This window comes from Balaenoptera borealis, assembly GCF_965194805.1.
Source record: "Balaenoptera borealis genome assembly, chromosome: X".
In the NCBI taxonomy this organism is placed as follows: Eukaryota; Metazoa; Chordata; class Mammalia; order Artiodactyla; family Balaenopteridae; genus Balaenoptera; species Balaenoptera borealis.
The window spans coordinates 93,562,816-93,590,430 of NC_138881.1; the positions used below are offsets into that span (position 1 = coordinate 93,562,816).

Below are 27,615 nucleotides of genomic sequence, written 5' to 3' on the forward strand. Positions count from 1 at the left end.
TTTGAGTGACAAAAGAAAGAAATGAGTAGGTTAAAATGCTAATTTAGGACTTTTATTGTTGTTGAAGTCAGTGAAATATAGTGGTTAAGCTCATAGGCTCAGGTGTCAGACTGCCTTAAGTTTAAATCCTGGCTTCCCTACTAACTGTATGACCTTGGCTAAGTTACTTAACCTCTTTGGGCCTCACATATTGCACGGGGATGGTGATGATGATGATGCCAACCTCTTAGGATTATAGGAGATAATCCATGTGAAGTGGTTCATCCCTGATGCATGGTAAGTGCTCAATAAATGGCAGCTGTTATTGTGACAAGTATATGTGGTAAATTCTCTATTTTGAACGTAATGAAAAAGGTATACAATTTTATTAAAAGGATCGCAGTCTCTCCCTACTCTCATTAAATAAATGTTGAGCACACATTTTAAAAATATTGAAGAGGCACCAGTACATAAGCCTGCCTGGGGCATTCACATGTCCCATCCAGTCTTGCTGAGGAGGGCAGTTGCGTCACCATCAGAAGAACACTAGACTTAGACTTGGAAAATCTGGCTTCAAGTTCCGTCTCTGCCACTTAATAGCTACGATGTGACCATGAACAAATCATGTAACCTCTCTGAGTTACAATTTCCTCATATGAAAATGAGGATACTGATATAATAGATTGGTGGTGAGGATCAGAAGAAAGATTGTATGTAAAAGCACCTGGCACCTATTAAGACTCAGCAAATATTTATTGACTCTGAATCACAGAGAGAAAAGAATTCTATGGAAATTTTAATACATATCTGTCATCGAGGATGATGGCTCAAGTTACTGAGCAGCTCTGGTATTGCCTCAAATTAGCTTCTGCCATTTCTGGTGAAAAGGTCAGTATTGCTCTCAAATCCGCAAATCTCCAGGACCTAATTGTGTATGCCTGCTAAGATTTTTTTAAAGCAGTGTGATAGAGTGTGCCTTAGTTGGCAGTGAAGTCCTTTTTAAATATACATAGCACTAAAAATGTGTTGAAATATTCCAAAGATGCTACTATTAATGCCAACTTCAAGAATGATGAGCAAGCTGATGGTGGCAACTATAGTAACATCTTTTAGTTTTTTGTTTTGTTTTGTTTTAAATCACTGGCAAGATTATAGTCCAATTTCTTCTTTATTGACTACTGAACAATATTGCTTGTTGGACACTCCTGGAATCTGTTTAGCTATGGCATAACCTGGTTTAGTGTACATAAAATTAGATTAAATGCAGAAACAGGAGAAGTGAACATAATCACAATGACTCCAGGATATTCATAGACCTTATAAAAATATTTGACAGCATTAGCTGACTTCAACTCTGATAGTTACTGAGCAAATTTGGTTGTTTCTGGAAGCTCCTACTCAAAGACAATAAGGTCAGATAGATGGCATGGTAATATGTAAAGAGCCTTTACAAATCAATAATAAAAAGACAAGTAGAAAAGTGGACATAGGCTGTGAGCAGATTATTCAAAAGGTCAAATGACCATACAGATGGTCATATGAAAAAGTGTCCAATCTTACTAATATTCAAAGAAATGGCAAACTACAATAAGATACTATTTTTACTAATATATTGCTAAAGATATTTTCTAATATGCTATCAGAAGAGCTTAGGAAAACAGACACTGCTATACATGGCTGATACAAACTTTCTATCAGGCAATGTGCATATTAGTACCTGGCGTATAGCATGCTCTCAATAAACATTTCTTCAATGAATGAATGATTTTGTTGCTAGCACTGGAATATGTTTTTTAGACATTCAGGAAATGCTTAAGTACAAAAATTATCCACAGCTTGGAGACAGAATTCATGGATGACTATTTGTGTGAAAAATATAGAAAACACATGCATTTGCTTATAACAGTTTGATGATGTGCCTTGGTACAATGTTCTGAATTCATAAAAACTACCACTAAATCTGTAAAATATACCAGTCTTACCATCATTAGCTCCCAACCTTGTGGGAGTTTATCACATTGCTATTGTTAGCTTGATTTTATACCATCTTCCCTCTTTCCTGAAAATGCTGTATGGCATATAATTTTTTAAAATTAAAGTGCCTCATATTTAATTTTGTTTTGAGACATTTTCTAAAGGCTCATGGTGATCCTCAGGATAATTGTAGACACCCTAGAGGGTGGCAAATCTAGAGCTGGGAATCACTGCTTTGCAGCCATCCATATGATACTTTTCAATAGCTGTTCACTAGTTCTGTAATGTACTCTTCTCGCAATGTGAACAAATCTTTTCTGTCAATAAGGAAAGCGTAGTTTTGTTAATGATAGGTAAGCACCTTATTATCTGTATTTGGCAGGCTTCGACATATTGCTGTCTTTTGGAGAAAAACAGCTGTTTCCAGATGTCATTAAGTCAGGCATTACCACTGACAAAGCTTTCTCACAAAGTATCTTACAACAGTTCTGTGTGCTGTCAGAGCTGCTTGTACCAAAAATTCTGTGGGAGTTAGGGCCTTGTACTTTCTAATTGCTAACTGCTTTGATTACAACCTCCTGCTCAGATATTACAATGAGTGACATTTCCATGATTCCATCTGTACACATCTTCTTCTCTTATAACCACATTGCTTCAGTGCTATGACACTTCTGAACTTTGTGAATACTTGCCCAGAATTCTGACACCTCAGCATGTAGACAGATTGGGGCTGTTGGAAATTGACACAATGTATTCTGCTTATTCTGGAAATATTAATTTTAATTTCTCCTTTATGGATTTATTTATGTAAATGTAATTATTTTGAATACGTGGCTATCACTTTTTGGCATTTCTCAATTATTTGGGCTAGGTTCTTATCCGAAAGAGTAATTATTATGGTAACTTCTCAATACAAAAGGTTAATTATTATAGTTATTTCAGTGTTTTATCCACCAGATCAACAGTAACTTATGTATCTAGTAAGCGTCCCAAGGTCTTTTTTGAACTTACTGATTTTCCACTCCGGTCTTCTTTTTCATTTAGTCTCTCAATATTAGAACACGCCAGGAAAAAAAAAATTCAAAAGCTGGTAATATTTTGAGTGACTTGTTTTTTCCTTCTGACTTATCTAAAGAAATTCCTTTCTGTCCAAATGCTTAGCTTTCCATTCTGTCCCTACAACTGAGAATTCAACAAAACACTCATCATCTATGCAAACTATGAATTTTCCTTAAACTGCACATTTACATGCTACATTGTTAAATATAGGCTTTGAGAAAAAAGCACCCTGCAATTGGATACTCATGCTGCTATCCTGAGAGCAACGATGGAAGATTTTTTAAAGTAAACCACTGACACATCCATCCTATAGATGACTGAGTAGCCATTAAAAAGAATGAGGTAGATCTTTATGTACTCAAATGGAAAGATGTCAAAGGCATACTGTCTGTCAGTATGTCATACAGGGTGAAGTAAGTCAGAAAGAGAAGAACAAATACCGTATGCTAACGCACATGTATGGAATCTAAAAAACGGTACTTATGAACCTATGGCAGGGCATGAATAAAGACACAGTCTTAGAGAACGGACTTGAGGACACAGGGGGGATGGGGAAGCTGGGATGAAGTGAGAGAGTAGCATTGATATATATATACACTACCAAATGTAAAATAGATAGCTAGTGGGAAGCAGCCGCATAGCGCAGGGAGATCAGCTCGATGCTCTGTGATGACCTAGAGGGGTGGGATAGGGAGGATGGGAGGGAGGCGCAAGAGGGAGGGGCTATGGGGATATATGTATACTTACAGCTGATTCACTTTGTTATACAGCAGAAACCAACACAACATTGTAAAGCAATTATACTCCAATAAAGATGTTTAAAAAAAAAAAGGCATACTGATGAGTAAAATTAGAAAGTCATAGAATAATATACATAGTAAGGTATCATTTATGTAGAAATATATACATGTGCATGTATGTGTTCTTATGTATATATTCATATGTATGTATATACATAGAAGAAGGTCTGGACGGATATACACCAAATTGTTGGTATTGTTATCTGTGAGAGGGGAAGTGAAATGGGTGGGGGAATGGGTATGAAAACAGATTTTTACTTTTCACTATATACTTTTGAAAGTTTGAATTTTTTTACAAGTATATGTTACTTTTGTAATTTTAGAAACAATTTTTTTAAACCTAAAGCCCCCTATAGAATTTGCTTTTGCCATCCCCGGCCTGAACTATTAAATGAGCATGAGAAGTTCAGTGATAGGATCTCACTGGCCTTAAAATAGGAATATATAAGTAAAGCAGTGTAGTAGTTGCAATTTGCTCAACAATTATTTTGTGCTAGGTATTTCACAGGAATTATCTAATTTGTTCCTTCCAATAACCCTGTAATGTAAGTTCTGTTTCCTATTCGGAATGAGAAAACCAAGGCTCAGAGAGATGAAGTAATTTGTCAGAGGCCACATAGCTGGCAAAACAGTTGAGGAAGGATTTCAACTTGGATTTATCTGGCTCTTAAACCTATGTTTTTGTTTCTGAACACCTCAGCCTAATTGCAAGTATGTAAATAGAATTCACTATAGTTTCAGGAACTGTTCTAAGTAATTTTATACACAATAACTCATTTATTCCTCACAACAAGCATATAAGGTAGGTATTATTATTATCATCATCATTATTGTTTTTATGATCCCCATTTTTCAAATGAGGAAACTGAAACACATACAGATCACATAACTTGCCAAATGTGTAAGTGGCAGAGCAAGGATTTGAACCCAGGAGGTCTTGTCATACATGCCACTACTTTTCTAGGTATCATGCATAATAGAGTCCTCCATGCTCTCCCCCCATTCCCATGCTCCCATCAAGGAGATTAAGGAAAAGATGAGATGTACTGGCAGAACCCAAATTTCACCAAACTAAATAAAGTCATAGCTCAAAGAAAGCCTGCTATCTTATGTTTTACAAATTAATTATTAAGTATCTGTACAATTCTCAGTAGGCTGTATTTTAAAGCACTTTCCTCTGAAACGAAACATTCCCAATTTGAAACCCAGAATAAGGTATAGGTCTGCCTTGTAAGGCCTTCTCCCCCTGTTTGGAGAATATGAAACAGAAGAATTATACCAAACTAGAAGAGAGAAAATACAACTGGGCCTGAGAGTTTCATCATTGGTGATGGTCTTCCAGTTTCAAATAAATTTCACCTTTTCCCTCAACCTGATAAAGGGTATCTATAAAAACCCCACAGCTAACATCATACTTAATAGTGAAATACTGAAAGCTTTCCTCCTAAAATCAGGAACAGGTCAAAGATGTCTGCTCTCACCACTTCTATTCAACATTGTTCTAGAAGTTCTTGCCAGGGCAATTAGGCCAGAAAAAGAAATAAAAGGCATCCAGGTTGGAAAGGAAGAAGTAAAACTTTATTTGCAGATGGCTTGATCTTGTATGTAGAAAACCCTAAAGAATTTACAAAATAAATATTAGAGCTAATAAAGGAGTTCAGCAAAGTTGCCCGACCAATATACAAAAATCAGTTGTGTTTCAATACACTAGCAATGAACAATCTAAAAATGAAATTAACAAAACAATTCCATTGATTCCACTAACATCAAAAAGAATAGTTAGGAACAAATTTAATCCAAGGAAGTACATGACTTGTACACTGAAAAGCACAAAACGTTATTGAAAGAAATCAAAGAAGACACAAGTAAATGGAAAGAAATCCCATATTCATGACTCAGAAGACAATACTGTTAAGATATCAGTGCTACCCTAACTGATCTATAGATTCAACATAATCCCTATCAAAATCCCAGCTGGCTTCTTTGCAAAAATTGACATCATGATCCTAAAATTCATATGGAAATGCAAGGGACCCAGAATAGTCAAAACAATCTGGAAAAAGAACACAGTTGGAGGACACACACTTCTCAATTTCAAAACTTACTACAAAGCTACAGTGATCAGTGTGGTATTGACATAAGTGTAGACATATACATCAATGGAATAGAATTCAGAATCTAGAAATAAACCCTTACATTTATGTTTGACTTATTTTCACTAAATGTGCCAAGACAATTCAATGAAGAAGGAAGAGTATTTTCAACAAATGGTGCTCAAACAGTTGGCTATGCACATACAAAAGAATGAGTTTGGACCCCTAACTCACGCTATATACAAAATTAACTCAAAATAGATCAAAGACCCAAATGTAAGAGCTAATCTATAGAACTCTTAGGAAACACAGGTGTACATCTTCAAGATCTTGAATCACGCAATATTTCTTAAATACAACACCAAAAATACAAACAACCAAAGAAAAAAATTGGTAAGTGGACTACATCAAAATTACAAATTTTTGTGAATCAAAGGTAATGAAAATACAAACCACAGAATGGAGTAGGAGAAAATGTTTGCAAACTGTATGTCTGATAAGGGACTTGTATCCAGAATATCTAAACAACTCTGACAACTCAATAATAAAAAGACAAGTAACCCAATTAAAAATGGGCAGGGCAAAAGATCTGAATGCACATTTCTACAAAGAAGGTATACAAATGGCCAATAAGCACATAAAAAGATGGTCAACATAATTAGTCATTAGGGAAATGCAAATCAAAACCACAACAAGATACCACTTCCATTAGGATGGGTATAATCAAAAGAGAGATAATAATAACGTGTTCACAAGGAAGTGGAGAAATTGGAACACATGCACTGCTGGTAGAATGTAAAATGGTGCAGCTTCTGTGGAAAGTAGTCTGGCATTTCCTCAAAAAGTTAAACAGAGAATTACCACCTGACCCAGCAGATCCACTCTTACGTGTGTACCCAAGAGAAATAAAAACATGTCCACACGAAAACTTGTATGTGAATGTTCATAACAGCCTTATTCATAATAGCTAAAAAGTAGAAACAACCACAATGTCCATCAACCAATGAATGGATAAACAAAATGTGGCATATCCATATAATGGAATATTATTCAGCCATGAAAATGAATGAAGTACTGATACATGCTACAACATGGATGAACCTTGAAAACACATTGTGCTAAATGAGAGAAGCCAGTCACAAAGGACCACTTGTTGTATGAGTCTATTTTTAAGAAATGTCCAGAACAGGCAAATTCATAAAGGCAGAAAGTAGATTGGTGGTACCTTTGGGCTGCGGGGTGGTAGTGGAAGGGGTTGTGAGTTAATGGGGAGTGACTGTTAATGGGTATGGAGTTTCTTTTTGGAGTGATAATTATGTTCTGAAATTGACTGTGGTGATGGTTGCTCATCTCTGTGAATATACTAAAAACCAACTGTACACTTTAAATGAGGGAATTATAACTCAATAAAGCTACTATAAAAAAATTCACCTTGAGTTACTTGTGCAGCTGCCAAGTGTGATTAGAAGCAGTGGCACAATCAATAAACAGCTGCCCTAGACCTTCATATAGCTGTCACATAAATTAATCCACCCAACAAATATTTATCGAGTACTCCCTATATTAGGCAATAGGAATCCAACAGAGAAGACAATGAGAAGGGAACTGCCACTTACATTCTAGTAGAAATAATAACAAAATCTCAAAACAGTCATTAAACACCTACCACATGCCAGACAGTTTAAAAATTTGTATATGAATTAGCTCACTTAATCTTCCCATCAACCCTCTGACATAGGTGCTATTATTATTCTTACTTTGCAGGTAAGAAAACTGAAGCTCAAAGAAGTGAAGTAACTTGCCCAAGGTCACATAGTTAGCAAGAGATTGGAAGGAAATGAGAATCAGTTTTACCTGATTTTTGAGTCTGTATGCTTAACTACATTATAAATTTTGCATCCTTGTATTGAAATATTGACACCAATAGCTCAATGAATTTAGCATTTCTTCTTGAAGTATTATTTTTCAAAAGTCTTTATTTCTTTGACTATATAGTTGACCCTTGAACAACAGGGGTTTGAATTGCACAGGTCTACTTATATGCGGATTTTTTTTTCAACAGTAAATATTGCAGTGCTACACGATGTGCAGTTGAATTCGAGGATGTGGAGGGTCAACTGTAAGTATAGATCTGTTACTATAGATCACATATATATATGAAATATGAGGGCTTCCCCGGTGGCTCAGTGGTTAAGAATCCTCCTGCCAATGTAGTGGACACGTGTTCGATCCCTGGTCTGGGAGGATCCCACATGCCGCGGAGCAGCTGGGCCCGTGCAACACAACTACTGAGCCTGCGCTCTAGAGCTCACGTGCCACAACTACTGAGCCCGCGTGCTGCAACTACTGAAGCCCGTGCGCCTAGAGCCCGTGCTCCACAACAAGAGAAGCCACCGCAATGAGAAGCCCGTGCACCGCAACCAAGAGTAGCCCCTGCTCGCCACAACCAGAGAAAGCCCACGCGCAGCAACAAAGACCCAACGCAGGCAAAAAATAAAAATTAAAAAAAAAGAAAAAGAAATTTGACATTCTATTTATTTTTGAAAGATTTAAATGAAAATTTACTTAAAAATTTTCAGATATTTCATGGGAAACATCTAAGTTTTTGGTGGACCTCCAAAGTAACATAGGTGCATCTAACATATATATGTGTTACATGTTATATATTAACATATATTAATATTATATATAAAATATATATTTATATATGTATGTATATATAATGTATATATTTGTATGTCATATATTTATAATATATATTTATATAATGTATATCAAGAGTTGCTATAAAATATGTTAGATGGTGAACTCAAAAGTGCTCTTCAGGGCTTCCCTGGTGGCGCAGTGGTTGAGAATCTGCCTGCCAGTGCAGGGGACACGGGTTCGAGCCCTGGTCTGGGAGGATCCCACATGCCGCGGAGCGACTGGGCCCGTGAGCCACAATTACTGAGCCTGCGCATCTGGAGCCGGAGCGACTGGGCCCGTGAGCCACAATTACTGAGCCTGCGCGTCTGGAGCCTGTGCTCCGCAACGGGGGAGGCCACGATAGTGGGAAGCCCGCGCACCGCGATGAAGAGTGGCCCCCGCTTGCCACAACTAGAGAAAGCCCTCGCACAGAAACGAAGACCTAACACAGCCATAAAATAAATTAATTAATTAAATTTTTAAAAAAAGACTTCCCTTTAAAAAAAAAAAGTGCTCTTCAAATATAAACTATTTTTTAAAACATCAACAATATTTTGAACTACAAATCATAACTTATGAAGTTGTTAGTATATATATATCAGGGAATAAAAAGTAACAACTTCATCAATTATTTTTTTACACTTTGTTTTGTTTCATGCTTTTATTTTGAGAATTATTTGTTTTTATTTTCTTTGATTAAAGCCATTTGAGAGACTGATTTCTTGATTTGAAAAGTAAGCACACTTACTAATGTTCATAATCAAGGCCAGTTTTTCCCAGCAAACAATTAGCTTTGGGAACAGTTGTATAAATCCAAAATACTTACATTATTTGGTAATCATTCTTTGCTTTAGACATTAAATAGTATTTGACCTTTAGACACGACATATATTTAATCCAGTCATTAAATAGAGTTGCATTTTTGAAGCATGGGATAAATTTTGTCTTCTCACTGAGCACAATTCTCCAGTTGGTGTGTCAAGGATAATGCTTGGATAACTATAGGAAGGAATTCCTCCATGATTAATGCATAGAGGAGAAAACATGGTTGCTTTCCCCCAGTGGGTGCCGGGCATTTTTCTACACACCCACTTTGTGTGGGAGGCAGAGTGGTTATCCCTTCCCTTCTTGGATTTCTTCTCAAAGAGAGGCCCTGACCTCTTCCCCCAAACTCACTTTCCAGTCCTTCACTCGGAGCAGAAGTGCTTACCAGACTCATTTGGATAACTTTAGCAAAACGTACTTGCCTGGCTACTTGTGTCCTCACTGGAGATTTGTTTCAATAGGAGAATTGTTTCTAGGGTAAATGCAAGTATGAGCGTTGGCAAAACTTTTGCCATTTTATAAGAAGAATATATTTAATGAAATTAAAAATAAGATTGGTGATTTTATGGGGGATGAGAGTACCCCACTTTGAGGTATTCACAGACATGTTGAAATCTGGTGTACTTAGAGTTGCCAGTTCTTTCTCTGTAATGCTTTTGAACTGGGCATAAACCTCAAATGGAGTGTTCTCAATTTATTGGCTCCAAGAACTTTTTTTTTGCACTTTTTAGGTTTGGAAGGGGCACATTGGGATGGCAGAGCAGTAGTGAATGAAAGCCATAATGCTGTTAAATTACATTCTAAGATCAAGACCGATAATCCTAGGATTATTATTGATAAGAATCAACACTTTCTGCTGCTTCCCTGGTGGCGCAGTGGTTAAGAATCCGCCTGCCAATGCAGGGGACATGGGTTCGAACCCTGGTCTGGGAAGATCCCACATGTCACAGAGCAACTAAGCCCGTGCGCCACAACTACTGAGCCTGCGAGCCACAACTACTGAAGCCCGCGCACCACAACTACTGAAGCCCGTGCGCCCAAGAGCCCATGCTCCGCACCAAGAGAAGCCACCACAATGAGAAGCCCATGCACCACAAGGAAGAGTAGCCCCTGCTCGCCGCAACTAAAGCCCGCACTCAGCAACCAAGACCCAACACAGCCAAAAATAAATTAAGTAATTGATTAAAAAGAAAAGGATCAACACTTTTTGAGTGTTTACCATGTGCCAGGCCCTGTACTGAATGCTCCATGTCCATTTTTTTCTCATTTGATCCTGAAAACCACCTGTGAGGCCTCATTTGACAGATGAGCAAACTGAGGCTGAGAGGTTGATTTGTTCAAGGTCATCTAGTTGGTCATTTGCAGAGCCCAGATTCAAACTCACTTTTGCTTGATTGCAAAGCCATTCTTCTTAAAGAGTAGGCTATTCTCACTCTATTTGCTTTGGGGATCTCACAGAATCCACTCTAATCTGTCCTCATAATAAACTCTTATTGGGCTTTGAAAGAGGCTGAAGAATTGGGAAGAAACTTTGCAGGCTGGAAACTAGTAAAAGTGGCCTGTGAACAGTGAGATAGACCAGGCTCACAGGACAGGGCTCTGGAAACTGGAAAGAAGACATGCCCAGTGAGGAACAACTCAGAGCTTCTCTGAGCACTGCTTCAGGCCCAAGGAGGAAGTCCCAACGGCGGGCATTGAAGTTCTGCTTGGCAAGGAGGAGCTGGGCCATTGTTTTAAGTAACACACGCTTCTGTAGTGCTCTGTGTGCCAGACACTGGTCTCCACTGCTGTAAGTACTTTACAGTCATGAACTGACTTAAGTCTTACAGTAGCTCCCTGGAAATTAGTACTATTATTATCCCCATAGGATAGATGAATAAACTGAAGTTCAGTTTATAAGTTACACTGAGTAACTTGTCCAAAGTCACACAGCTGCTAAGTGCCAGAGCCAGTCTTTGAACCTAGGCAGTCTGGATCTAATGGCTATGTTATATTGCCTCTCAATAGAGACACTTGATTTTTCTGTCTCTCGTACTTGCCATCCTTTTTCAATCACTCCTGGGCAAGTCCACTTTGCTGGCAAATTTCCCCTACCCCACTGGCTTTTCCTCCACCCATGACTTTCTGCAGTGTCCTCTTTCACGCTGCCTCCTCATTCTCGAACAGCATGCTCTTTTTGCCCGCCAAAGAATTTTTTCATAAATGGTCCCATCTCACCTTGGAAGTGAGGATGGAAAGTGTTGTTCCTGTTTTGTGAATCAGGGAACCAAAGCAAGCAACTTGCCTAACGTCTCACGCAACCATCTAGTGGCAAAGTGAACTAGAATCCAGGTTCTCTGACTCTTAATCCAGTGATCTTTTCTGTTGTACCATCAGATGGGTTTCACAAATCCATTCATTTATTCATCTATTCCTCTGCTTATTCACATTATAACAATGTAGTAAGTACCTAGTATATGATAAGGCACTAGGTGGGAGGATAGGTAGGTATAAAAATCCTTGCTCTTAAGGAGCTGACAACACAACTGAGATCATATCTCGCCATTAAAAGTTGAATAACAACACACAGGTACATATACTAAGTGCCAAGTGAGTGGTCTAGTCAGGTCATATGGGAATTTTGAGGCTGAGGATGCAGCATCCAAGATAGCTTTATCAGGAAGGTGAGTCTTGAACTTGGCATAGACGGGCACTTAGAGAAGAGGTTGGAACAGCACTTTCCAGGATGGGGGAATAGAGTGCACTAAGGCAGTGCTTCCCAACTTTTATCATGGCACACATAGTATTTGTAAGAAAAGCATAGTATTTGTAAAGTGAATGGAGGAAGCAGTTTCAGCCCAGAGGCAAGCAACCTAGGAGTTTCAACTATACTGTCTTTACCTCAGATACTTGTAATACCCTTGGGAAGGTCTGTACTAAGTTATGGGGGCATGCTGTGGTCATGGTGGGTGTAAAGACCGCTGACAAGGCCACAGGGCTAAAATGGAGGGAATTTCCAGAAGAACCATGGCAGATACCATTGGAGAGAAAGTTGTGGCCAAATCATGAAAGGTCTTTGAATTTTATTCTGTGGACCTATGAAATAGGTAGGCGAAGCCCACGTAGTGTTGTTTAAAAAAAAAAAGAACGAAATAACGCCATTTGCAGCAACATGAATGGACCTAGAGATTGTCATACTGAGTGAAATAAGTCAGAAAGAGAAAGACAAATATCATATGATATCACTTATATGTGGAATCTAAAAAATGGGTACAAATGAACTTATCTATAAAACAGAAATAGAGTCACAGATGTAGAAAACAAACTTATGGTTACCAGGGGATAAGGAGTGGAGGGATAAACTGGGGAGACTGAGATTGACAAATATACACTACTATATATAAAATAGATAACTAATAAGAACCTGCTGTATAGCACAGGGAACTCTTCTCAATACTCTGTAATGACCTATATGGGAAAAGAATCTAAAAAAGAGTGGATATATATATATATATATATGTATAACTGATTCACTTTGCTGTACAGCACAGACTAATGCAACATTGTAAATCAACTATACTCTAATAAAAGTTTTTTAAAATATAAAAATAAATACCAGTGCTGACTTCCATGACAAAAAACCAAAAGATCCCACTGACATCAGTATGGAGGATAGACTCGAGGAAAGGCAAGTAGTTAGGAGGCTATTACAATTGTCCATGTGGGACATGTTGGAGGTAACAGAGAGAGAGGAAGATGGGCAGAATTGAGTTATATTTTGGAGGTAAAAATGACAGGGCTTGATAATGGATTGCATATGGAAAGTAGGAGAAATGGAGGAGATAAGAATAATTTCCGGGTTTCAAACTTGAACAATTAAGTATGAATGGTGATGTTATTCTTTAAGATGGCAAGCCCAGGAGAACTAGAGGGATTTTTTGGAGGGGAGGGACAGATGAGTTGATGAGTTTCGAGTTGACATTTAGAGGCAAGGAAACCAATTAGGTGGCTATTGCAAAAGGCCAAGTGAGACAGAATGAGATCCCGGGTTAGGAGGACAGCAGTGGGAATGGAAAGAAAATGTTGGATTGAGAAACATAAAGGAAGAATTGATAGGATTTTGACATGGACTAAATCTAGAGTTGAAAGGTAGGGGAAGGCTTGAAGCCTTAGATTTCTTCTTTTGTCTCTCCTTGGTGACGCTTCTATTTCTCATGGCTTAAAATACTGTCTATATGCTGATGACTCCCAGATGTGTATCTCCAGCTTGGACCCTCCATACTTTACTTTTATATCCAACTGCCTGCTTGACATATCACCTTGGATGCCTAATAGGCATCTTAAACTTAACACATCCAAAACTGAACTCTTAATTCCCCCTGCTTCCACCCTTACTCTAGACTTCCCCCCAGACCTGCTCCACTCATCAAACCTGCTTCTTACTGTCTTCCCCATCTCACTAAACGGTAACTTCATTCTTCCAGTCACTCAGGCAGAAGACCTTGGAATCATTCTTGATTCTTCTCTTTCTGTCACATCCTACATTTATTGTATCATCAAATCTTGTTGGTCCATCTCCAAAATATACCTAGAATCCGACTACTTTTCATCATCTGGTTTAAGTCACAATGATCTGCCTCCTGGATTATATTGCCCTAGCCTTGCAACTCTTCTCCTTGCTCCTGGCCTTGCCGCCCTCACCCAAGTCTATCATTCCCTTATTGATTTAAAGGTCAGACTAATCTTATTAACATGAAAGTCAGATCGTGTCACTCCTCTGCTCAAAACTCCAGTGACTTCCCATCTCATACATAGTAATAGTAAAACTCCTTACAATGGCCCACAGTGCTGTATACCACCCAAATATCAATATAACTCACTCACTCACCTCCTGCAGGTGTTAGATCCAATGTCCCCTACTTGGTGAGATCTTCTTTGACAGCCATGTTTAAAGTTGTAAGTTCCTCCTCCCCATTCTCTACCTGCCTTCCCGGTTTTCTTTTTCTTTATACTTTGAACACTACTTGACATTATATATTTATCTATTTTAAAAAATTGTCCACCTCCTTCTGCTAGAATAAGGGCCAGCAAATATTTTCTCTAAAGGGCCAGATAGTAAACATTTTAGGCTTTGTGGGCCAGGGAGTTTCCAACACAACTGCCCAACTCTGTTGTTACACAAAAACAGTCATAGATGATACATAAAGGAGTGTGCGTCTGTGTCCCAGTAACACTATTTACCAAAACAGGTGATGGGCCAGAATTTGTCCATGAGCCATACTGTGCTGATTCCTACTAGAATGTAAGCTCCAGGAGGGCAAGGATTTTTGTTTAGTGCTATATTCCTGACACCCAGAACGGTGCCTGGCATGTAGTAGGCACCCGATATATTTTTGCTGAAGGAATGAAACAGGGGGAGATAGGAGGACTGGGGGGGGGGGTCAGGATAAGTGTAATAGAGCCATTGATGGTGCAGAATCTTGAGCAAGAGCTGATTCTGGCTAGGTTTCCAGCATATCAATTCTCCTTCCTCCCTTCCCCCATCATCCCTACACCACTACTTAAAAGAATGTCATATAAAGTAAAAGTTGCTTTCATCGCCTCTGCAGCTCTCCTGATGTGTGAAATTTCATCTGACTTCCTTTAATGTTGTCATTTGTCTATTCAATCCTCCTGACTCAGACTCTCTCTAATAACAATAATAACTCAAGTACTCTGCACTAAAACCAGAACGCCGGAATCAGTATTTTTGATTAATTTAAGACAACTGCTAGTGATAGCTTCTATTGACAACGCTACACTTTTCAACACGTCATCATATTTTGAAGTACTCTCTGAAGTTGAGCAACTGTTACTGTTATGATATGAAATGTTGTTTTCCTTCCATGCATTCGATGTGAATGGTTTGTTCTGATAAACTTCAGCTTTCAAGTACTCCCGACAGTAGGAATCACATGGTAAGAGATATGGTAAATGAAGTATACACCCATTTTTACTGATTCTTCTCCCATTCTTCCCTGGATCTCTTATGGACACTAAAGATGTCCTGGAGTTATACGCCTTCCTGTTGAAAATGTATATTCACTTGTTCATTATTTTAAATAGTCCTTCAGGCACTGTGAACACTTACTGAGCATTCACTATATATATGGGTACTGTCCTGAGGGCTTTATTTATATTAACCCATCTAATCCTTATAAAACATCTAGGACCTAGGTACCATTATTATCATCATTTTACAGATGAGGGAACTGAGGTCCCCAAAGCTGAAGTAATTTGCTCAAGTTCCCACAGCTAGCAAAAAGCGGAGCTACGATTTGAACCCAGGTCTGCCTGACTCCAGGGCCAAGATGTATTTATTGTTTTTCCTCACCTTAACAAATATTTACCATATGCCATGCAGTATACAAGACATTATCTACAAAGATGAATAGGGCACGATCTCCCTGGCCTCCCAGAGCTAACACTGGCTGGGGCCATGTGGGGTGGGAATGGAGGATATCAGATACAGAAACTTAAGAGTTTTCTGTTTACAAACAGGTTGGTGAGGAAGTAGACATAGCTCTGTGAATTCACAGCGTTCTGAAAAATGGAGATAGAGGGCTACAGACTGAAAGGGAAGAAGGCCCCCAACTCTAGAGTTCAGGACAACTGGTAGGATAGAAAAATGCCACTCTCAAGGAGTTAAGCTGACCGGAAAGTTGCCCACTGTCGAAATGGGATTGGTTGCTCACAAAAAAAGCATGTACTGATAAGATAAGGAACCTCCCTATAAGAGGTCATTAAGAGGCAATGCTCTAAAATGTAAACAGTGGAAAAACCCTACTGTAGCCTTGTAAATGCTATGGCTGGGAAAGCACATCAAAACCAAGAAGGGATTCATGATACGATATGGCCGAGCAAGCTATTTAACCATTATAGAAACAAAAATAAAAATAATTTAGAAAGAAGTTTCTCTCACGCCATGCTCTGACCTGCTGATATATTTACTGTCTTTCTGATGGGGGATGGATGGTGGCAGGAGAGCCCATAAACTATATGATTCCATCTTTTCAGAACATCCCACACCCTCTACTAACCTCTTCACTCACCAGTAACAACAGCTACCATATAATAAGCACCTATTCTGTACCAAGCACTTTACATAAATGTACTGATTTAATCCTCACAGTAACCCTGTGATTTCATAGGGTTCTATGATTAGTCCTATTTTCAGTTGAGGGAACTGAGGCTCAGAGAAGTAATGTGACTTACCCAAGCCCATAAAATGAAATGAATGGTATTAGTTTCCCGTGGCTGCTGTACAAATTGCCACAAATTTAGTGGCTTGAAACAACAGAAATTTATTCTCTCACAGTCCTGGACGCCAGAAATCTGAAATCAAGGTGTTGGCATGGCTGTGCTCCCTCAGAAATCTCTAGGGCAGATTTTATTCCTTGCCTCTTCTTAGCTTCTGGTGGCTGCAGACTTTGCTTGGCTTGTGGCCGCATCACTCCCATCTCTGCCTCTGTCTTCACATGGCCTTCTCCCCTATGTCTCAGTCTTCTCTTTCTCTTTTAAGGACATTCATCATTGGCTTTAGAGCCCACCTTAATCCAGGATGACCTCATATAGAGATCCTTAGCTTAGTTACATCTGCAAAGACCCTTATCCCAACTAAAGTCACATTTTCTGAGGTTCCAGTTGGACGTATCTTTTGGTAGAACACCATTCAACTCACTACGAGTAGCCTAGCTGGGATTCTAACCTAGATCTGTATGACTCTAAAATCCTGGCTCTTTTCACTAGATCAGGCTGCCTCCACCAAACAGCCTTCTGCGTTGCCTTTATTTGCTCTCCTAAGTAGATTTCCTACTGGGAAGAGGATGCACTGGTTGACATAGGTGTTCTTTGTAGTTAATTATCAAGATGAATTAATAAATTGACATTTTGGTTTCCAAACCATTGCCTTGTGAGTTTAGATTGTGTGAAATTTGCCCCCCAGAGCCTAATCACTCCCTGGTTAAAACAGACGAAATTGAGTTGTAGAACCTGTGAAACTGAGGATTGTATCTTGGCTCAGAACCAAGATCCCTTCTGGGTATAGGCATCCCACAGCCTGCAATCCACACCCGTTTCTTTACTATATAAGTGACCACAGTGTAATGAAACGCCACAAACTTCTGGGTATGCAGAATAATTTCTAATCACTTAAGAGCTTACAAGAGGAATTTTGATTCTACCTCAGTGTTATGTCCCAGAAAGGTTCCATAGCACCTACTGTGTTTGCTCCCGAACCTCAGCCCCCATCATCCAGACACAGGGAAGGAGATGTCTCTAAGAGTTCATTATAACACTAAGACGAGATTCTGTAGAAAAATGGGGATCCAGAAACAGTAGAAACTCAGCTTCCAATCCCCAACATGCTTCCTAAATTAGTATTTCTCAAAGTGTGTTCCATGGAGTATTAGTCCCTGGGGATGGATGTAGATAGTATATTACATAAGAAATAGCCCCATGAACAAGCAAAGTTGTGAACCACTGGATTAGTCAAATGTGGTTTCCCCAAGTACAAGAATATTCAGAGCCCTTGATATGTTAACAGGTAATGGGAATCTCCAAGAGAGGGTTGAGGGACACAGGGTTTTCGAAGTTTTGTGACTTTACTCACAGGGATGATGGTGAGGGGCTATTATGACAGTAGAGACATCGAAACAGTTTCTCAATCTCTGCAGAGCAACTGCCCCAGCTAACTTGTTGACACTGGCTGGCTCACACCTTGATTAGGAAGAGACTATCCTTTGGGATGTGTTTCTCAGATTGTGGTCAGTCTATGGACTACCCACAGTGATGGATCACTGAGTACCACCCAGAGAGCTTGTTAGAAGTGCCAATTTCCTGGCCCTTAAACCAGGCTTACTGAATTAGTATTTCTGAAGATGGGGTCCAGGAACCTGCCTTTTAAAACAGGTACCTGGAATAATTCTGATACACACTCAGGTTTGAGGACCGCTGCATTCTGGTGAAATCAGGCTTCCACAACATTGAAACACAGATTAAACTCTAAATGTTCATTTGCAATTCCAGCTAATAACCAATTACAATATTACATTCTTGCTGCATGATCTGTAGGCTTTAGTTTGTGTGACAATATCATTTTATATGGCTTGATTTAAATCAAAGCAGTTATGGCAAGATTTCTTAATCCCACTCTCCTGAGACAATTTACGTAATAACTTTTGAGGAGAATGCAATAACCTCTCTCTAATATCTTAAATTGATCTCTAAGGTCCCTTTCAGCTCCAACATTCAGATTCTATGAAGTTCCTAGAGCTTCAAATCTGTTTGCCACAAACACATCGCTTGTTACCGACTAAACCGATTTCCCTTCTTCCAGGCAACAAGTTTCTGAAGAAAATTGGTTGCTGGTGATTTTCCTGAATGTTTTTTTTTTAATAGCATATACCTTCTCACCGTGTTATTGTGAAGAGTGAGTGAGAAAATACATGTGAAACGCCAAGCAGAGTGCCTGATGCAAGGAAGTGGTTAATAAACGTTCATGCCGCTTCCAATGCATTGTCACAATAATGTCTCTTGAATTATTGAAGATATAACATCAGAGAGCTACAGCTGAATGGAAACTAGGGAATCAGCTGTATTGACAATATCAGGGGGTTTTTTGGCTGTAAGGGGACTGGTTAGAGCCCCAGTCTCCAAGGGCAGGCTCAGCTGCAGCACAGTGTGATGGCCTGGGGAGGGCGTGGGTTCCTGCCACACACACTGCCTTGGAGAAAGGCTGCAGTGAATGAGGTTTTGGTCTAAAACTCAGCTTCCAATCCCCAACATGCTTCCTAAATTAGTATTTCTCAAAGTGTGTTCCATGGAGTATTAGTCCCTGGGGATTGATGTTGATAGTATTACATTAAGAAAGAGCCCTATGAACGGGCAAAGTTGTGAACCACTGGATTGGTCAAATGTGGTTTCCCAAGTACAAGAATATTCAGAGTCCTTGATATGTTAACAGGTAATGGGAATCTCCAAGAGAGGGATGGGGGACATGCAGTTTTCGAAGTTTTGTGACTGCACTCATGGGGTGATGGGAGGGGCTAGTGGTTTTGAGGAACACAATTATGAGAACAGCGCTCAAGGTCACTTGTGCTCTCCTACTTGCCAACAGGAATGGACACTTTTTAGCCCTGACATGATAAAAGTAACAAGAGAACAATTATGTGCTGAACTGTTCCTCAGTCCCCTAGTGTTGTCGCTTTCTTCTTTGTACAGCTTAGAGCCTATGTCCATCATTATATTCACTCTTTTGCATACGCCCTAGCCTCCCTTGCCTCTCTCTGCCCTCATCCTAGTTGAGTGACAGACACCTAATCCTGGTTAAATCAAACTCTCTGTCTATTCCAAACCTGCCCCAGCAGCTGAACAAGACTGGAAAAAACTTAAAACCATGCTAACTAGTCTCACTTTCGATTCATGACCACTAACCTCAAGTGGGCCCTTCGTGCTACGCTCCAATTTCACTACATTTTCTTCGTCCAATCATTCTTGAACTCTCTCTGATGGCTGTTTTGCACCTTCCCTCTTCTCAAACTTCCAAAACCCCTTCCCCCATTCTCCCTCTTAGCTGCTGACCCCGCTTCCTCTTTCACTGAGAAAATAGAAGCAGTTAGAAGAGAACAACTGCAGACTCTCACCGCGGTATCTGCAAACCTAGTTGTATCTGTATCCACATACTCTGCCTTCCCTCTTGTCACTATGAACAAACTGTCTGTAATTCCACTGATGGCTGACCCTTCCACTTGTGTACTATATTTTGCCCCTTCTGGACTTACCAAGGTCATGGCTCTAGGCATTTTCCCCTCCCTCTAAGACATCAGCAATTTTTCTCTCACCAACCCAACCTCTCCAATGTTAAAAAACAAAACAACTTTTCTCTGCCTCAGCCCCATTTCTCTCTCTCTCCTCAGAGCAGAAATGTTTCTCCTCCTAGTCTCTCTTGAACCCTCTCCAATCAGGCTTTTGCCCCCTTCACTCCGCCAAAATGACTCATGTGAAGGTCAACAGTATCTCCTCAATGTTAAATCCAACGATCATTTTACTGTTCTCATTTTCTTCTGACCCAGCAGCGGCATTTGACACCGTTGATCGCTCCCTTCTTGAAACAATTTTTTCACTTGGCTTCTGAGACACCACACATTCTTGGTTCTCTTCCTACTTCACTAACTCCTCTTCCTTAGTATCTTTTACTGGGTTTTCCTCATCTTTCTAACCATTGGGCCGTCTAATTGGCCTCTCCATTCAAAATTCTCCAAAACCAAAATGACTATTTTCCTTAGACCTGCTTCTCCCACAGTCTTCTTTACCCATTCTTCTAGAATTTCAGGCCAAACTTGGAGTCTTCCTTGACTCCTCCTTTTCTCTTACACCCCACATCCAATCTATCAGCGATGCTGTGGGCTGAATCTTTCAAAACATATTTAGAACCTGATCGCTTCTCGCTATTTCCACTGCTACTACCTTAGTCCAAGCCAGCATCATTTCTTATTTGGATCATCACAAAATCCATTAAACATGTAAATCAGATCATGTCCTGCTTCTGCTTAAAACCCACCCATGGGGACTTCCCTGGTGGTCCAGTGGTTAAGAATCCACCTTCCAATGCAGGGGACGCAGGGTCGATCCCTGGTCAGGGAACTAAGATCCTACACGCCGCGGGGCAACTAAGCCTGCGCGCTCTATAGAGCCCGCGCACCACAACTAGAGAGAAGCCCGCAGGCTGCAACTAAGACCCGACACAGCCAAATAAATAAATAAATATAAAAAACAAACACCAAAACCCAAAAAACCCACCCATGGCTTTTTATATTGTTCACGGTAAAAGTCAAAGTCTTTAGAATGGCCTAGAAGATTCTACAGGAGCTGGCTTCTTCCCCGTTGCCTTTCGGACCTCAACTCGTAGCACTCTCCCCATTGATTACTCAGCTCCAGCCACGTGGCCTCTTTGCTGTTTCTCAGACATGCCAAGGTAACTCCCAGAGGGCCTTTGCTGTTCCCTCTAACTGAATGTTCTTTCCCCATAGAGGCTTACTCACTTGCTTCCCTCAGACCTCTGTGCAAATAACACTACCAGTGACATTTCTTTGACCATCTTATTCAAAAACTGCCATTCTCTGCATGTTTTCGTATCACTTTACCTTGCTATATTTTTCTCCATAGCACTGATTATTTTCTGATATATTAATATTTGCTTGCTTGTTCATTGTCTATCTCTACCACTAGAATGTAAGCTTCAGGAATACAGGGATTTTATTTGTCACTGCTCTATCCCCAGTACCTACCCCAGTGCCTGGCACATAAAAGGTGCTCGATAAATATCTGTGAAATAAAGAAAGAATGATTATAAGTGTAATAGGAGTTCTTAGGTTCCTGGCATCTTCAGGTGGAGACAGATCACTCTTGTTATCTGAAGCAATGCCCCTCTAAGTGCAGGACTCCTCAATACCACCTTCCTGATGGTGGATTTAGTGTCTACATGAGGACTTCCAGGAAGCTCCATATAGTCTAAAGCAGAATGCTCCATGATTGGAGGTATTTAATTTCTGGAAAGATCTTTGCCAAGGGTTCTTTTTGATACATAATATCTTTTGAATGGGTATTAGCTATATATGATACAAAATGCCAAATGTTCAAAGTGCACGTAGTGGAAAATGTATTCTAGCACCTCCCACTGCTATCACCGTATTCTAAGCCATCCTCCATTTTTTTAACCAGAATTATTGCACAAATCCTTTAGAAACATAAGTCAGATCATGTCACTTCCTGGCGAACACTAGCCCAAGTCATCTCATCTCCTTCAAAGTTCCCTTCCTGGAGGCAATCACTGTTACCAGTTTATTATGCATTTTTCTAGAGGTAGCCTATACATTATATATACATATCTGTATGTATATAATCTTTTTCTTAAACTATGCACACTACAGTGTACATTTCTTTTCTCTCACTTGATGTCTATGTCATTCTTTGCAATGGCTGCATAGTTATCCATTATATGACTATTATATTCTCCAGGGATTCTTTTATTTTTTAAATATTTATTTATTTATTTTTGGCTGCGTCAGGTCTTAGTTGCGGCATGCAGGACCTTTCACTGCAGCGTGCAGGTTCTTTGTTGCCGCGCGCGGGCTTCTCTCTAGTTGTGGTGCGCAGACTGCAGAGCGTGTGGGCTCACTAGTTGTAGCCTGCATGCTCTCTAGTTGTGGTGCACGGGCTTAGTTGCCCCGTGGCATGTGGGATCTTATTTCCCCAGTCAGGGATCGAACCTGCGTCCCCTGCATTGAAAGGTGGATTCTTAACCACTTGACCCCCAAGGAAGTCCCCTCTCCAGGGATTCTTAACCTTGAGTCTATGAATAGTTGCACCAGGTCTATGAATCTCCTGAAACTGCATGTGGTTATTCGTGGGCATGTGTATAGGTACATCTTTCAGTGGAGAAGACCCATACCTTTTATCAGACTCAAAGGGGTCTGAGACCTAAAATGGTTAAGAATCACTATCCTGAGTCTAAATCTGCCTTCCTGAAACTTATACCCTTTGAGCCTAATTCAGCTGTTTGCAGCCTGGTACACAGAGGACAGGCAACAAATATTTGCCAAGTGAATGAAGGGATAAGACAAAATGAGTCTACTCCCTCTTCTCTATGTTAGCTTTTGGTTAACTTGAAGAAAGCCATCATGTCCTTCTAAGTCATCTCTTTTGCAAAGCTAAAACTCAATTTTTTGTTTGTTTGTTTGTTTGTTTGTTTATGGCTGTGTTGGGTCTTCGTTTCTGTGCAAGGGCTTTCTCTAGTTGTGGCAAGCGGGGGTCACTCTTCATTGCGGTGCGCAGGCCCCTCAGTATCGCGGCCTCTCTTGTTGCGGAGCACGGGCTCCAGACGCGCAGGCTCAGTAGTTGTGGCTCATGGGCCCAGTTGCTCCGCGGCATGTGGGATCTTCCCAGACCAGGGCACGAACCCGTGTCCCCTGCATTGGCAGGCAGATTCTCAACCACTGCACCACCAGGGAAGCCCTAAAACTCTTAATTTGACATGGTTTCCAACCCATGTGCTTTGCTCTCCCCTGGACAAGCTCTAATATGGATTTTCCCCTCCAAATGTCTTCAAGGGCAGATAGATAATAAAAAAAAGGTCAGGTAGACCAGTTGTGAGACAATGGCAAGTGGTGGGACCTGTGGAGTCCATGTAGTTGTCTAAAGATATTCATATTCAAACTCAAGACAAAAGACTTTTACAGGCCAATTTTGTCCCATGGGCTGGCAGTTTGCAAATCTAAGAATTTGGGAACTCAAACAGTTTGTTAACACTCCTTTCACGTCTTCCTCACTCTATCACCTCACCTTTGTCCTCCCCATAAACCCAACAATTTAGTCACACTAAACTCTGCTCTGCTTCTCAAATACCCCTTGTGATTTCTTGCTCTTATTCCTTTACCCATATGGCTCTTTCTGCATAAAATGCCTATGTGGAATATTCTCTATTTGTCCCTCCAGACCTACTTTTTAAAAAAATTGTCTTTATTTTTTTAGAGCAGTTTTAGGTTCACAGAAAAATTGAGAGGAACGTACAGAGATTTCCCAGATACCCTCAGCGGATCCACTTTTCACGCTTGTCCATTCTCTCTCTGTACCTCCAGAGGCTGACCTTTATGGACTGTATTAACTGGCTTCTTTCTTCTCTGAATTCTCGTTGGATGTGGCCAATGGGAGGTACTAGCAAGGGACTGGAGATCAGAAGCAGATTAAAGTCTGGATATTTATTCTCCTGTCTCCCTCTCTGTGGAGTGTCAGCAGTTTGGTTGAGTCCTTCTAGAAGAATCTATCTTAGGCCACAGACTTTTTTGAAGGTCATCTTTTATAGCTACAGCTACTCTTTCTGGGTTCTCGTAACAGCTCCCTCCTCTTGGCCCTTCAGGTATAAAGGTGGTAAAATCTCCCTGGGGTGCCTCACCATCCTTTGTTGGTTTCCCTTAACTCAGCTCACATGGTTGTAAACAGTCCCGTTATTAAACTTCCCTCACAGTCCCTGTTTGAGTGTGCCATTGGTTTCCTACTTGACCCTTGACTGCTACCATGATTTTCCCTCCCTTGTCTACTTGGTGAACTCCACATTGTTCAGGCCCCAGCTCCCCTGTGAGGCTTCCCTGAGTGCCCTTCCCTCTGAGAAAGTGAGACATTCCCCCACCTCCTTGAGAACATTTCTTACAGCACCCTGATTATTTATGCATGTCTCTCCCATTAGATCTTGAGCTTCTTGTGGTGGGGAATGAAGCTTATTCATCATTATTGTCTCAGCTCCTGGCCAAGTAAATACTTGGTAAATGTTGGTTAGCTTTTCTTCTGGAGAGAAGGGGGATGAAATTGAAGAGAGAGTATTCGATTTTTAAAAGAAATGTCTACATATTATTTTTTAAAAATTATAACTAAAGGAAAAAGAGTGAAGTAAAAGTCTATCCCTCACATTCATGCTAGAAGTAACCATAGTAATAGTTTGTGGTTGGCATCCTTCCAGCACCTTTTCTATGTACAAAAAAAATGCATACATTTATATACATACAATGAAGACACCCACCTCTGTTTCTTGCTTCTTTCACTTAACAATACAACAGGCTGTATTCTATGTCAGCTCATATAGGTATACAGACCTACTTCATTATTTTTTATGGCTGAATTGTATTCCATTTGAAGAACCTATCATAATTTATTTAACAAATCCCCTATTATCAGACACTTAGGTTATCTAATATTGGTCACTATTAGAAGCAATGCAACTCAAAACACAGGGACACACTGGATAAAATTTAACCACAAAAATATATAGCTGAATTCAAGAAGCAAGAAAAGAAAAATCCCAGATTCCAGAAACAAAAATGGAACTTAAAATCACAGCAATGAGCATGAATTGAAGTGTCACAACTCACGGGGATAATGGGACCAGAAAAGTACCTTAGAGGCTGAGGTTTTAAGTCCTTCGAAGGGCTTGGAATTGAGTTAGAACTGTGCTTCCTGCACAAACCAAGGAGCAGCAGAGACCTGCCTCATCTGTGAATTGAAACCAGATTTGCCAAATAGCCAGAGGCAAAATAATAACAAATCTTGATTAGTACGTACAATGTGCAAGGTACTGTTCTACATGTTTTGCACGTATTAATTTATTTAATCCTCACAAAACCCCATTGAGGTAGGTACTATTATAATCCCCATTTTACAAATAGGGGACAAAATGTTTAAGTAACTTGCTTAAGGTCACACTGCCAGGAAGCAGCAGATATAAGATTCAGACCCAGGTATCCTGACTCTAGGGTCCATACTCTTTATTATCCTATACTGTGTCACTACAAACAAGGTGTAGGCCATCTTCCCTCGGATGGGGTAGAAATAAACTCACCCCTAAGAAGTTTAAAAAATCTTAACCTGAGCTACACATTGGTATGAGACCCAAATTCATAGTGCCCATGTATTTCAGAAACCCTGACCTGAGAACTTTACATAAAAACTTGTCCAGAACTGGGAATGCCATAGAACTCTGGTAGGGGCAAATTTAAAACTGCCTCTGCCACTGCAAATTTGACTCTACAACTCAGAGTCAAATTCTCACAGAATGCAGCTCCTACAGAAGATAAGTTCACATGGAAAATTATAAAGCACATGAAGAAACCCACTACAATAAGAGTTAGTCGGTATGTACCAGAAATGGGAGAATTCAGTTCCAAGGAATTACAGATAATACAGCAATCTGAACAGACTTTAAAATATTGTATGTTTAAAGGTTTAAAGAGGAAAAAACCCAGAATACATATATATATGTATATGGTATATAATATGGTGTATATGGTATATACATTTATATATATATCAAAGAAAAATTCTAGAAATGAAGAATATAGAAAATATGGGATGATCATTGGAAGACATTAGTTCTAGTCCCATTGAAACATTAAAAAGTCAACTGACAGGTTAAACTACAAATAAGGCATGAGTGAAGGAAGGATTAGTGAAATAACAAATGAAGCTGAGATCTAGAATATAGCACATTATAAATATACTAAATATGAAAGAGAAATTAGAAGATACAGATGATATGATAAGAAGCTCCACATACATCTAATAGAAATTCCAGAAGGAAAAAAATAGGAAGAAGTAGTGCTCGAAGAGAAATGGCTGCGAATTTCCCAGAACTCATAAGACATGAGTCCTCAGGTTAAAATCTTATACCTAAACCTGAGCAGAATAAATGAGGACAAATGGATAACTTCTAGATGCATCATGATGGAATTTCAGGACATCAAGGATAAAGGGAAAATCTCAAAACTTACTAGAGACAAATAATGCTGCACAGTATTTCTGTGGGAGAGATTCCTAAAGGTGGAATTCCTAAAGGTGGAACAAAGCATAAGCACATTGAAAAGAGATGGATGTGTTTTAAATGAATGAGTGAATGAATTAACGAGTCGTTAGAGGCATTATTTCTCTCAATCGAGGCATGATATTTCCCTTAGTATAGCCTGAGATTGTATCTCCCAGCTATCTATTTATTTATAAATTTGCAACTGCATCACCGCTATAGATTCATATTGAGCAGGAGGCCAGTTAAAATCCCCAGGACTTTTTCAGATGAAGGGCTGTCAAATGAGGTCTTCTCTAGCATGTACTTAGGCAATTAATTTTTTTTTAATTAATTTATTTATTTTTGGCTGCGTTGGGTCTTCATTGCTGCGCGCGGGCTTTCTCTAGTTGTGGTGAGAGGGGGCTACTCTTCGTTGCGGTGCACGGGCTTCTCATTGCGGTGGCTTCTCTTGTTGCGGAGCATGGGCTCTAGGTGCGTGGGCTTCAGTAGTTGTGGCTCGTGGGCTCAGTAGTTGTGGCTCACGGGCTCTAGAGCGCAGGCTCAGTAGCTGTGGCACACGGGCTTAGTTGCTCCGCGGCATGTGGGATCTTTCTGGACCAGGGCTCGAACCCGTGTCCCCTGCATTGGCAGGCGGATTCTTAACTACTGTGCCACCAGAGAAGCCCGGCAATTAATTTTTTTTTTTTTTACAAATTTTGCTTTTTTTTTTTTTTAACTTTGGGTTTATTTTATTTATTTATTTATTTATTTATTTATTTATGGCTGTGTTGGGTCTTCGTTTCTGTGCGAGGGCTTTCTCTAGTTGCGGCAAGTGGGGGCCACTCTTCATCGCGGT

General features: G+C 39.9%; 1 long non-coding RNA gene across 1 annotated transcript in view; it reads left to right on the forward strand.

The window, feature by feature from the left end:
• Window positions 1-8,872, forward strand: part of LOC309620806 — a 29,000-nt gene extending 20,128 nt beyond the window's left edge. The window contains exons 2-3 of the long non-coding RNA XR_014239651.1: window positions 7,968-8,024; window positions 8,120-8,872. This is a non-coding gene — a long non-coding RNA (uncharacterized lncRNA). The remainder of the gene's footprint in view (window positions 1-7,967; window positions 8,025-8,119) is intronic.
• Window positions 8,873-27,615: the final 18,743 nt, after the last annotated feature.